At 40.7% G+C, this 13401-nt stretch overlaps 1 protein-coding gene across 3 annotated transcripts in view; it reads right to left on the reverse strand.

Moving 5' to 3' along the window:
- The window catches only part of KIAA1217 (KIAA1217 ortholog), a 191350-nt gene that overhangs the window by 85156 nt on the left and 92793 nt on the right, over positions 1–13401 (reverse strand). The window lies entirely within an intron of this gene.

The raw sequence follows: 13401 nt of genomic DNA on the forward strand, positions 1-13401 counted from the left end.
TGCTGGCATTATATAGTATAAAGCCCTAGCTGAAAAACAAGAGGAATTTTGGATCCTTTCAGTTTCACAGCAGTGTTAATAGTCACGCTTAGCACTCGGTGAGAAACATGAGTAATCTCAGATGCTGAATTGCAAAATATGGACATTCTTATTCACTCAAGTCAAAAAGAACACCATTCTGATATAGATAACTCTCTATTTTCAGGGAAAGGGAAGCTGTGAGATGCTTGATAATGGAAAAAAAACATGGATAATATAGACGAGGGACTCAGTGAAGGGATACTAAGTACTTCTTCCACGATGCCTGTATTGGCCCTGCCAGGGCTATGTTGACTCCCACATAACCAGGTGGTACCTGTACTCCACTGGCCGGTACTGCCACACAAGCGTGGCTCATTAGCTTTGCTACAGCCCAGTCCCACGCCATCCTAAGCTACAAAGCCCTCCGAGGACTGAAGCACTGAGAAGAGCCATCTCAATCAACAGCAGAAATCAGACTGGGCTTGATGGGGCAGATTAGCTCTGACCATACTGGGCCTGGCTCCTAAAGACCACCAAAAGGTCTTCTCATGAGATTCTCCAGTGTGGGAAGGCTCATTAGGACCTGCACAGCAGGAAACAGGCTGCCACAGGATAGCAGCCAGACTATGAAAATTCCTGGGATACACAGCACTAGGGAGTAGATGCAGAAGCAAATGTTCAGCAGAACTGGTTCAGGTACAGAAGGAACAGGAACTGGTAAGTTCATCTGAGCCTACATACTCAGTCCGTACCCAAGGCGTGGATATTCTGCTTGGGCATGGATTGATGAGAGGACACTGTGCTCTTTCTGAGCCATCTCAAGTGTCTCTGTACAACACTGCATTGTGCTGGGAAGAACACCTTTACTCTCTTGCTATCTGCAAGAGATGGAGCAGTTGTAGCTTCTGCAGTGGTGTCAAAAGACACTAAAATGGCAGATTACAGAATCACAGAATGTTTGAGGTTGGAAGGCACTTCTGGAGGTCATCTGCTCCAACCCCCCCACTCAAGCAGGGACATCTACAGCCAGTTGCCTAGGATGGTGTCCAGACAGCTTTTGAATATCTCCAAGGAGGGAGACTCTGCAACCTCTCTGGGAAACCTTTGCCAGTGCTTGGTCACCCTCACAGTGAAAACGTGTTTCCTGATGTTCAGAGGGAATCTGACATGTTTCAGTTGGTGCCCATTGCCTCTGGTCCTTTCACCAAGCATCACTAAAAAGAGCCTGGCTCCTTCTTCTTTGCATCCTCCCCTCAGGTACATTTATACATTGACGAGATGCCCTGCTGAGCCTTCTCTTCTCCAGGCTGAACAGTCCCAGCTCTCTCAGCCTTTCCTCATAGGAGAGGTGCTCCAACCAAGTTAATCAGTCTTATGGCCCTTTGTTGGACTCTCTCCAGTAAGTCCATGTCTCTTGTGTACTGAGGAGCCCAGAACTGGACACAGCACTTCGGGTGTGGCCTCACCAGTGCTGAGTAGAGGGAAAGGATCACCTCCCTCGACCTGCTGGCAATACTTTGTCTAATGCAGCCCAGGATACCACTGGTCTTCTTTGCCAAAGGGGCACACTGCTAGCTCATGTTCAACTTGGTGTCCAGCAGGAACCCCTTTTCTACCAAGCTGCTTTCCAGCTGGGTGGCCCCCAGAATATATTGGTGCATCCACTTGGCAGACATTTAGCAGCCCAGAATGAGATGGAAGAGAAAAAAAATGCAGAAAAGAAAGAAAAAAAATACCACTGAAGTCTGTATTTCCACCAGCTGTCTGAGAGGCACTGCCACAGCTAGATGCTTTGTAAATGGCTCAAAAGCTATCTAGCCATTGGAAAGTATTTGGAAAACGAATACCACATCAGATCTGCTCAAAAATTAGTGATTACAGAAACATCTACACTGAATCTCACTGCAGCTCATGTAGACATACAATCAGGGCAGGTTTACACTTCCCAGTTTGGATGCTGCTAGTGACATAATGGTAGGACAGCACTGAACTAACTGCTAAAGTCTTTATTACATTTTCAGGCAGACTTTGGGGCCTGAGCAGATTCTGTGCTGCCATACCTTTGCATCTACCAATAACCAACAAAGGCAGGCTAAACCAAACTATTGTATGATTCTACTTTACACAAACTGAATTCACCATAGTAATTGCAGTGTAGATGCACCGTATGTTGTTCTCCCATGGCAAATATAAACAGGAGGGTTGGGAACACAAGGTCCTCAATGCGGTTACCATCAGTCATTATCAAATCTCAGCAAATCACAAAACTTAGATGGTAACTCAATGATTCTCATTTGAAAGTCATCAGCAATGGGATGGGCAGTTTATAGTCCTGAGATACAAACACTGAGCAAAAGCAATGGGAAAAGCTAAGGTCCTAGAATACAAAAGCATTTAATGAAAAGAAGGGAAGGCATTTTAATCTAAGACGAGGCCTCTTTCCCCTTAGTCTTTAGTATTTTTGACCCTGTATTGGCCATAACTGCTATAGAAGAATGAATATACACATCGGCAGATGTTCCTACAATCCGTGGGTAGATAATTGTGCTTGCACCTAGGGAAGGAAGATGTTAAGTTTTCTGAATATTAAACAGACCTCTCAACATTACCTAACCATTATTTAATATTAGGCTGCTTTTATAAAATGGAGCTGTTAACATAATTTTCTTACTATTATAAAGAGCTGATACTTTTTCTTTCGTTAAGATTACAACCAGACCCTTTATGAATCCTACTACAAACTTCCATTTTCTTTTCAGTGGAAAAATTGTTTCAGACTGAAAAGTCACTAGTTTTCTTTCAAAGACTGGGGAGAATTTTCATAAGAATTTTATTTTTAATGTCAGTATTTAATAGGTTATTAAACTATTTTTCCTTTTTCTTAATTTGAGATGGCATTTATTTCTTTATGTTAGTCTAGGTAAAATTGGCTTTTTAGTGCTCAAATATTCTATGCAGCTAAACATTCTCTAGAATTCAGAAACTAACTATATTTGTAAAATAAAATAAAGTACACATGTTTTTAATGAACATATTTACTTCAGTGTTCCAAGATGTACATAAACGTATTCATTTTTGATGATAGCTTTCAGTTCTTAGGAAGAACATAAGGAACCTTCTATATTTTGGCATTTGAAACTTTCTTGGATTAAATGGCAAAAAATGATTTTTTGGCTAAAAATACAGACTTTGCATATCAGCTTTGCAGGTGTGTGTGACTCTCTTTTCTGCCCAGTTTAAAAGTTAGTGCAGAATGCAGATAATGCTATTTTTGCATTTCAGGCCACTAAAAATGTGCTGAATATTGAGCTACTGAAACCGTTAACACAAAAGATATGGTAGAGTTGAAAAATCTTCCTTATACACAAGTCTAAATCATTTCAGAACAGTCTTGACTCTGCCTGTCCTCCAATACTGCCACAAAATATTGATCCAAAACAAAATTACAGTTATCTTTGGGTCTTGGATTTTCAAAGCAAATATGCACGTTATCCAAAAAAGGTCATGCCTTAAAATATACAGCTTTAACATACAACTCAGAGAAATGTTTTAGCCACAGTCTTACTATAGGGGTAAAAGACATTTTCAAAGGCATAATAAATTCTTTTTTCCTCACTCTCCCTTAAATCACATGCCCTTAAAAAAACCTACTGCCTTTCCTCTTGAGTTGTCTGATTCATATCATGGTATAGCAATGCTTTAGGGCATTTCCTATTTGACAAAACTAACTGCTCACTTCTGAAAATCCGGCTTCAGCATGACAGGATAAAGAGACTCAAAATCCATTATTTTAAGTCATTGACGTTATTTTTCTCCCACACATTGCTGGGCTGAAACTCTGAACACCGGTAATACCCACAGGCCCAACTTCGTGGAAGCTGCTGGAGCTCTGAGGTTTGTTTTACCTTCAGCTAAAAAATTACTCCCATGGAGAACTAAAGCAAGAAGAAGTAGAATATAACTCAGGCATGGCTTTTGTTAGGGCACAGCACATGTGCCAGCAAAGCTGCTGGAAAGAAAGTTAAACACAACTGACGTTAATGTCTCCACATACCCTGAAGTCCCTCTTGCACTTATGCTTCTGTTACAATGGATTTACCTGAAACATGAAGATCGTGCCGAGGTTTATAAAACACAAAACAAACAGGACTGCGAAATGCCCTGCTACTCTAGGAAGACAGGTATGAAGATCAGTGTGAACGAGGAAACTACACCATGCAACTGTTCTGAAAGTCCAAGTCAGACAACACTGTGGCTACCACTTCCCAGGTGCTCCTAGATACTGCCAGCCCTGGGCTTTCCTACAGCTACAAGGCAAACTGCGATGTTAAGCTTTCCCCTTTGTCATGCTGGTGTAACTTAGTTTCAGAAATACCTTTGGAATTTCTGATCATTCTTCAGCCTACAGGCAATAGGCCACACCATTAAGCACAAGCCATAGCAGAAAACATTTATGTGTAAGCCAGGCCTTAGAAACGTAAACCTCTTTACAAATTGCTTCACAACATTCCTGTCAACAGAAAGGTATGTTTTATAGTAGGGGAAATTAAACACCCAAGAGGTGAAAGGACATGTTCAAAGAAAGGTTTACAAGCATAAAACCCAGATCTGATGATGATCATGCGAACACACCACATGATCACCCTTTCCTTCCCTGCATACAGAACTCTTTCAAAAACAAAAGACTTCCTGCTCCCTCTTTACCAAAGGTCAGCGACAGAAGGACTTGCAATATTCTGTCCTTTCTCTCAGGGCTGGTCTACATGAAATGCAACACAGTGCAATGAAAGATGTGCTGCTAACCTGATTTACACAGGCAGTGCCTCCTGCACAAGCTGAGCCCATCAGTGCTGGGTTTAGAGGGTGCCTGGAGCAGCCATCCTGCACCTTTAGTCCAGCTAGCACAGCTTCAAGGACTGCCTGTGCTGTGGCTGCAGCTTACCCCAACACACCAGATGCACAGCAAGGTGTTTGCCTTAGATGCTGCCGCTGGGCTGTAAAATCCACTTGGCAGCTGAGGACGTGCCCACACGGCATAATGGTGAACCATACCTGAACTCACGGGGTCCAGGCCGGCTTTAGAGCAAGGAGCTGCATAACCAAAATGACTCAGCACTGTACCCATACTGGTAAGATCACAACTCCTTATTTACAACTGGTAAAGGTTTACTCCTTACAGCAAAAGCTAATGTTATGCAGGCAGCATGACACCACCACATCACATCTCTCAGCACCTCCATCGAATACACGGTGCTGACCTAACCCTGCCTAAGCACCACGTTATCATGGTTGTATTGCTAGCAATGATCTCAGTGCTGGGCAGCTTAGATGCTTTGAAGAACCTTAATCACAACTCTCTTTTAGGTACAGAACTGGTTATTTAAGAGAGAAATCATGAAGCACACAACAGCAAAGAAAAGTTAAATACCTGATAAATGAAGAATAAGTTAACAAACATGATTGAGTCATCTTCTGTGACCGTTACAAATATGAGTTAGTTCTCTCACATGATGAATTTTAAATGGAAAAATACTGGTACTCAATAATCCTCTCAAAATTCTCTTCTCATAATGAAGAAGAGAAAACTGAGGCAGAGCAGTTAAATAACTCCTCAGTGTTATGAAATAAAATACAGTCAAAGCTTAAATTGGACCTCATGAGTTTCTTTCCTGTGAAGCTACAGGACACTCTCTGTGTAGGCAAGACATCTTGCAAATTTCTGCACTGAAAAATCTTACTGACATTTAGCAACACCATAATCCATGGGCTCCTGTCTGAAGAGAACTATTAACTGATGAGAATATCTGTATCTGGCTGATGCTTGGTGCTTAGGTGCTAGAGCACTGAAACCTTCCCACAGAACCAGAAATCACTGGCATGAACAAGGCACTGCTACTCTCTTCTGACCCAGACACTCTATGTATCCTGTGGAAATTCTGTGTCCACTTTGAAAATTTCAGGTAATTAGTAAAGCTGGTTGGACAGCAGCAATCAAAACCTGGATGCATTGGGAGCTCTGGAACATCTTTAAATCAAAGGTGCAAAGCTAGGTATAACTAAAACGGGGGAAAATATGTACAGGAGGCCTCCAGATAACATCAAAAAGTATATTAGTGTATTAGGAATTAGTACAGGATTTATAAGGAATGGAAAATTAGATAAACTAGCAATGAAAGCTGTATCTTAAGGCGAAGAAATATGGAGTACATGGTGAGAAAAAGCAGTGAGAACTGCCAGAAATCAAGCTGAGCTGTTTTGTAAAGTAAGTTAAATAACACAATGTTGAGTTAGAGGTTGGTGAAGTTGTCATTAGATTCATTTCACTCTTTACCCAACCATCAGTTAACCACATCTTTTTGAGATGATGGACAATCCTTGTCTTTTCATGCTGGTTTAGCTTGATCTTCCACTATACGTCCACTGAGTCACCAGCTCTATCCGTCACACTGAAGTCAGCAGCAGTGCCAACAAGCAAAAGGGGGAAAATGCACCCTTGTTTCTCTTAGTTGAGACTTTTATTAGTTTTAAAAACTAAGGATAACTTTTAAAATCTTGATGATAGCTATTTTTGTTGGGACACTTCAGGACAATCCAGAGGGGATCACAATAAAAACTGCCAAGCATTTCCTCAAAATCCAGTTTACAATTTTTAATTTTTTTTTTTTACCAAAATGCCAAGATCATTCCAATTTTTCTTTGATTTTTATTTGAACAAAATTGTAATATAGAAGACTGTAAGGGTGACATAGGCCTGAATTGTTCTCCCCACCCCCCCGGCTATCAGATAAACAGCGATAACACATAGTTGGTGTCCTTATCACCAAATTCTGCAAAAGTTATGCAGACACAAGTTTCTTACAGTAACAACTCTTGCAGTGTGGAAGAAATTCCTCAATATGCAGTTCTTACTTTCCACACCCTCAAGACTTGTCTCTCCTATTTCACCACATACATTTTCAACTAGTCTGAGGTCATTGCCATGATCCTTGTGGTATTTCTAGCCTGAAGCTCTCGTACTAGTTTCCATTAGCTACTCCCTGCTGATAATCTGTCCTCCACATTCAGAAAAGGTCTATAAATATCCTTAGCTGTCTTCAAGTACTAAGAGAATAAAAAAGTAGATCTTTCAATGAAAGAAAAACAATTACTTATTTTATATAATTTTCTTCCAGAACAGCCTGAAGAGTTTTGCTCAAGGTATTAAGTTGTTTGATAACAATTTCAATAAAAACAGGAACTGTTTATAATAGTCCAGTACTACTTCTTACTGCTATTTCATCCTTTTCTGCTATTTACAGTGAAAGCTGTAATTCTGCAATAGATTTGTTACCTAATGAAAAAACACATGGAAAATTCATTAGTCACATAAAATTTCTACCAAAGTGTTATGAGAAATAAAGATTTTTAACTGTCACTCAAATACTAGCACTTTTCTACAAGCAGATACATTAAGCTGGCTAAGAAGAAAAAGCAAAAATCCAAAAAGAAAATGGATATTTTTTTTAGCTAAAGAAAAACTGGTATTTGTCCTATCTGATTGCAGATAAAACCTGTGAAATAGCCTAGTGCCAAAAGACAATTTTGTCCATATGCCTATGTCAGCGAGTCCGTCAAGTGTAGACAGTTACTTTTATCATCTAGAGAGTTTCAGGGAACATTTCAGTTTAACCCAGTTCCCCAGGTGGAAAACAATGTTCTGGCAGGATGACTTTTGGACAATAATTGCATCTATACCCTTGCTCTTGCCAGAATAGCCCAATTGACCAGCAACATGACTTTTTCATATCCCTAACTGACAAAACAATGCCAGTAAACTTGGAAGAACACAAAAATCCTGTGATACTTAATGAAAAAATATAAAAAAATGACAACTGAACAACTCAGTGAGATGAACTACAAATTTCATGTGTACCAGAGTTATTTTTCAGAGGGCCCATAGGCTCTGCCATGCTGCATTTACTCCGGTTCACATTCACCAATTTGGTGTAGTAAAATCAGAGTACTATATATAAACAGGCGCAGGACATGCATACGCGGGCTATCGCAGCTGCACTGCTTTTGCCCATCAGAAGCTGAGCCCCTGAACTCTGAAGAAGCCAGCAAGCCGTGGCCAGCCAGCTCCCAGCCAAAGGTAGTAAGCTGGCTAGTACAACTTCAGAGGATGTATCTGCCAAAGACTACGTAGACGAGTTAAGCATTTATGGACACTGTAAGCAAGTATTTTACACAGCGACATTTTTGTTAGCAACTTTTAAAGGGGCAATAGCAAAAAAGACAAGAAAACATGAATTAAATTTCTTGGAATACGTGTTCTTCCTCTTGAATAAACACAAAGAGAGAGATAGATCCTACCCAATTGCATTTCTTTCCTATATAAATCAGCCCTATCAAACACACATTACTTGAGTGGTGACTATTTTTATAAACCCTAATTTTTAGTATTAACCCATGTAGAATTGATGTGTTCAAGGGCAGAATGTCACCATTTTAATACTCCATAGTCATGGAGTATTAAAGTCACGTAGGCCATACATGACTTGGTAGTTTTGCTGCATCTACCAAATTTTCTGTATTTACTGTAGGAATTCTCTTCAATACTTCTGAAGTTATTTAATTTCTAAAGATTTCACTACTGTCAGTAGCAAGTTTAGAGGTTGAGCCATCAGCATGTAAGAGCACAGCTGGTTACAGCATCACACCAGAAATTCACCTACAAGGGCTCTAACAAGAAGCTTGACTTTTTGTTAAGTCGTTAAAGCCTACATTAAACAGGATCTTGGATCCGTGATCTTAGTTAGTGTGGTTAAGGAGAAGAACACCATGAGGTCATTTGCTGGGTTCCCTCCAGTTTGTCATTACCTCTTTTGTGCCAGGGAAATAAAAACTGGTCATAATACTCCATGTGCAACCTCACAAATGCTGTGGAGAGTGAAATAATCACTTTCCTTAACCTCCTTGTCATCAGACCCTAAGTCCTTTCTGCAAAGCTACTCCCAAGCCGGTCTGTCCCTGCCTATGTTGTCACACAGGGCTACTCTGTCCCTACTGAAAGACTTCATTTGCCTCTGTGGAGCTTAATGAAGCTCCTGCTAGCCCATTCCTCTGGCTCACTGGGGGCCCAGTGAGTAGCTGGCTGACACTCCAGCATATTAAAAGCTTTCCCAAGCTTAGTGTCAGATTTGACCCTGCTGATGGTTCATTCCATCCCAACCGCCAGGTTGTTGATGTTAAAAAGTACCGGCCCCAGAGCCTACCCCTGAGGAAGACCACTGAAAACCAGCTGCCAGTTAGACTTTAAAGTATCGAGCCCTACTCACCTTGAAGGCCACCCATATCTCCCCTGTGTGGCTACAAGGATGCTATGAGAGACATGAGAAAGGCCTTGTTAAAGCCAAGACAAACAATATCCACTGCTCTGCCCTCATCCCCACAGCTGGTCTATTCATCACAGAGGTAATTGGGTAGAAGCAATGGTACCAAGTGCTTGTCTTTTATGAAACAGTTGAGTAGTTCAAAATTTATCCAGAAGGGCTCCCATCTTGAGAGTCGCTCAGACCATTGCCCCTAATATCCCAAGAGAGTACTCTAATCAGCAGGCTATCAACAAGCCTCTGATGCAGTGATTATCCTCTTATCCCGTTAAAATCGGACTATTCTATAGCCAAAAATGCAAAAGAGAGAGAGAGAATGAGGACAAAAACAAGAGACAGCCTTACATGATACCACAGAGATGACAGTATTTCCTTTTCAGAACAGAAACCTGAACTCAGGCCTAGCATAGTAACTATGCATTAGAATCAGTACCTAAATATATAAACAGTATTGGGAGCAATGACTAAATCCAAGAGCTGTCCTCATTCAGGGATTTGCTGTCAGCACTGGCAGCAAATCCTAAATACACTGTGCTGAGGGACAGGCTAGTACTATGCTTCTCTGCTTGGCCAAAATCTTGCACGTCTTGCAAAGGATGGAATTGCAATACACTTTTTTCTCTACATGCCTTTGTGCAAATGGAAGGGACTAGTGTTTTGTGTGACTTTCTGTATTAGAGGTAGACTTACAAATTTTACCTAACATGAATATTAGATCGAATTTGTCCAAGTGATAGCTCCTGTGCCAGATATGACCCATGGGACAGCTTCATCTGGCCTCCTACTTCTCCTCTGAAGGGTAGTTTGGCCTGTACAAGCTATTCGAGCTGCCAAATCCCTCTTCCAGCAGACACCAAATGCTGAAAGCCCGAACTGCTGCTGCTAAATCAGAATAAGAAGTGGTGGTAGAGCAGGACGAAGACATTGCAACTTCTGTGCAGGCATGATTTGGGGTAAAGAGGAAAGCCACTGCCCCCTTGAAATAGCTTCATTCAGTTTATCAATTTGGACCCTAATTACTTTACCTCTCCCTTTACCTTCACCACTTTTCAGTCTGGTTTATTCATGTTGCAAGGTCCTGCAATAGGAGTATTTTCTCACTATGTATATTACCCAACATGGTGAGGTCCCATTTTTAGTCAGGGCAGTGCAAATAAATAAGAAAGATTGCATTCAAAAAACATTTAACAGATATAGCAGTGACAGATACAGACTTGCATAGCTAATGGTTTTATTTAGAACACTGCACATCTACTCCAGTATCACTGCAATGAACCCATTGGACCCATGCTGATACAGCCTGTTGCAATGGAGTCAAATTCGGCTCCAGTGTGACACAGCATCTAAAATATACTGCTTATCAGCTTTTTAATGGCAGACAGAATGTGTTTCTGTTGAAACAGTATGTACTAAATATGATCTTTCTTCTTGGAGGCATTTTTTTTTCAGGTACGCACAAGACATTCCCTTATAGGAGGAAAAATGTGTTAAGTAAACAATAATTCAGTGTGTGAGTGCTAGCCTGGGAAGGCCCATATTTCACTCTTCCATATAGCTGTCTTTCACAAATCATGTAAAGACAATAAATGAAACAGAAAAAACTCCCAGCACTGTGATATGTCGATATGATTGTTTACCTTCTTTTGCTCTTTTGACGCAAAATATTTCAGGTAAGAGGAGTTGGGTTGGGTTTTTTTTTCTTTCCAAGTCCAAAAACTTCAGCTATAATTTGAAGAAATATGAAAGAACATAAAGTCTAGAAAAGTTGGACAGGAAAACTACTGTTACCGTAGAATATTTTAATTTCCCAGGATCTGTGTTTCAATTCAATAATTGGAACTAGTTGTTTCAGGCTGTTTTTCCTATAGAGCTGACAGCCCATGTTAATGCATCTGACCATGACAGCAAATATTTACATGACTTTTTTGCATGTTGGCTGCTTTGCATACACTGCAAAAAGACAAGATAGGGAAAATTTCTTTAAGATGACTGAATACATTAAAGCTGTACTCAGTCTTAACTTGAAATGCAGTTCCCAGGGAGTTCCTCTCCCATGAATTAAACTGAAGATCCTGCTGACTTCATTAGGCTTGAACCATGCCCTAAGGACTCTGAGAGGGCAGTGCCACTTCTAACAAAACACAGACTTCTCTTATAAAATCTATGGCAGTTCACACATCTTCTGCCTGATTTAACAAGCCTATTTCAATTTCTAGCTCATAAATAGTAAATAACAATTAATTACCACCAATATAATATATAAGTCTACCTTTAGCATTTATATTTTTCTGTGTAAGTCTTAAAGTACATTGCATACGCGTGTATAGAGAGTTATTTCTACCGTCGGGTGACAGCAACCAAGTCACTGTCTCTCTCTCCACAGAAGTTTTCCTATGTGTAAAATTGCAACTACTGCCCCGACTCTCTTTTTAACAGGCTTTGAGAAACACCTGCAAGAAATGCTACAAAAGATCCAGGTGTTACTGTTTTAATCAGTAACAGCATTTCCATAGTAGGTGTCAGCAAACTAATTAATCAGATACTAAAATCTGCCCCTGCTAAAACTTGGGGCTGGGGGGCTAACAAATAATATTCAGAATATTCCATGATTGTTTAAGACCACTCCCATGCCAATCCTTAAGTGGTTGTGTAATTTTACTCCTGTGAGTAATCCCTCTGAAGGCAAATAAAATGTAAATGTTGGCAGAATCAGACATTTCTGCAGAGGCCTTTCAATGCCACCTAATTTTAGCCACGGATCTGCCAGCAAGAAGCCCAGTCATCCTCTGCTTCTTATTCACCTGGAGCAGCCAGGCGCCCTGGCAGGGACACCCAGAGAAGGCGCCTGCAGCCCATGAGCCATAAAGCTTCATCCTCCTCAGTGATTTCTCAAACCCAAATCCTTGTGCATTTATGGAAATCCCTCCTAATACCATATTCTTCCTTAATCCAACCCTGCATGTATAGCCTGATCCTGCAGCAGCACCTACAGCTGTTTCTGCAATCGGAGGTTGTAATCACACCCTGCCCTTTGGGGCTGCGACCGATCGCATCAACCACGCCGACTGCTCGGTGGCCACAGAAGACGCTGGCGCCTGCCCTTACAAAGGATCAGGCCCATCATTTGTACAGATGTGCCACAGGAGAGACTACAAGTGAAAATATTTGTCAGTCTGCATTTCGTTGTGGAGGTACCGGAGCAGCAACATCAGCGAGCTGCAGTGCAGGCACAGGCTGGCTGCTGGCGTAACCTTGCTGGGCGCTTGTCAGGTTCTGCTTCCTCCAGGCAAATTGCAAGTGAAGTTTGTTGAAAGCTTTTGAGCCCTTTCCAGGTTTCAGCTGATTCTCGCTCTGACAGTTTTGCTAGATAATTTTTCCCACAGTTATCGCACTGGAAAAACTCCCAGCTTTCAAATAGATATTTTAAAAAACATTTAATTTTCTCTTGCACAGTGAATTAATTTATTTTAATATCTCACTTTGTATCCAGGCTGCAGATTGATGAAACAAGTGCCAATTTCTGATGGACCTCTTAGCCAAAAAAGACCTTCATTTTGAAAGCTGTGGCTGAAATTTTAAATGGGCCCACAACTGGAATACTGTTTTCTGGGTCGACTCCACATGGCATGCGATAGCCTCTCATGTCAGAATACCATGTCCTATTAGATTAGTCCTGACTGACAAAACCATGATGTTGGGGTAGCCAAATGCATTACCACTATTCCTTCTCAGGCTCCATGTTAATTCAGACCACAATTTAAAAATAAACTGACTCATACGTAGTTAATAAAATAGGAACCTATAGAAGAATTAGAATTTAAAAAAAAAATCAGGTTTTTAAAACAATGGCATTGAGATATTAAATGTAAAATTAATAAAAATACACGAAAGTTGGTCATTTTCCTTACTGAAATTATGTTCGCTGAGGATAAAAACATAATTTGTATTTAAATTAGATTAAATTAAAAAAATAATAGAGATGGAAAGGGAGATGATTATACATAGCTTG

This window comes from Gavia stellata, chromosome 6, assembly GCF_030936135.1.
Source record: "Gavia stellata isolate bGavSte3 chromosome 6, bGavSte3.hap2, whole genome shotgun sequence".
Taxonomy (NCBI): Eukaryota; Metazoa; Chordata; class Aves; order Gaviiformes; family Gaviidae; genus Gavia; species Gavia stellata.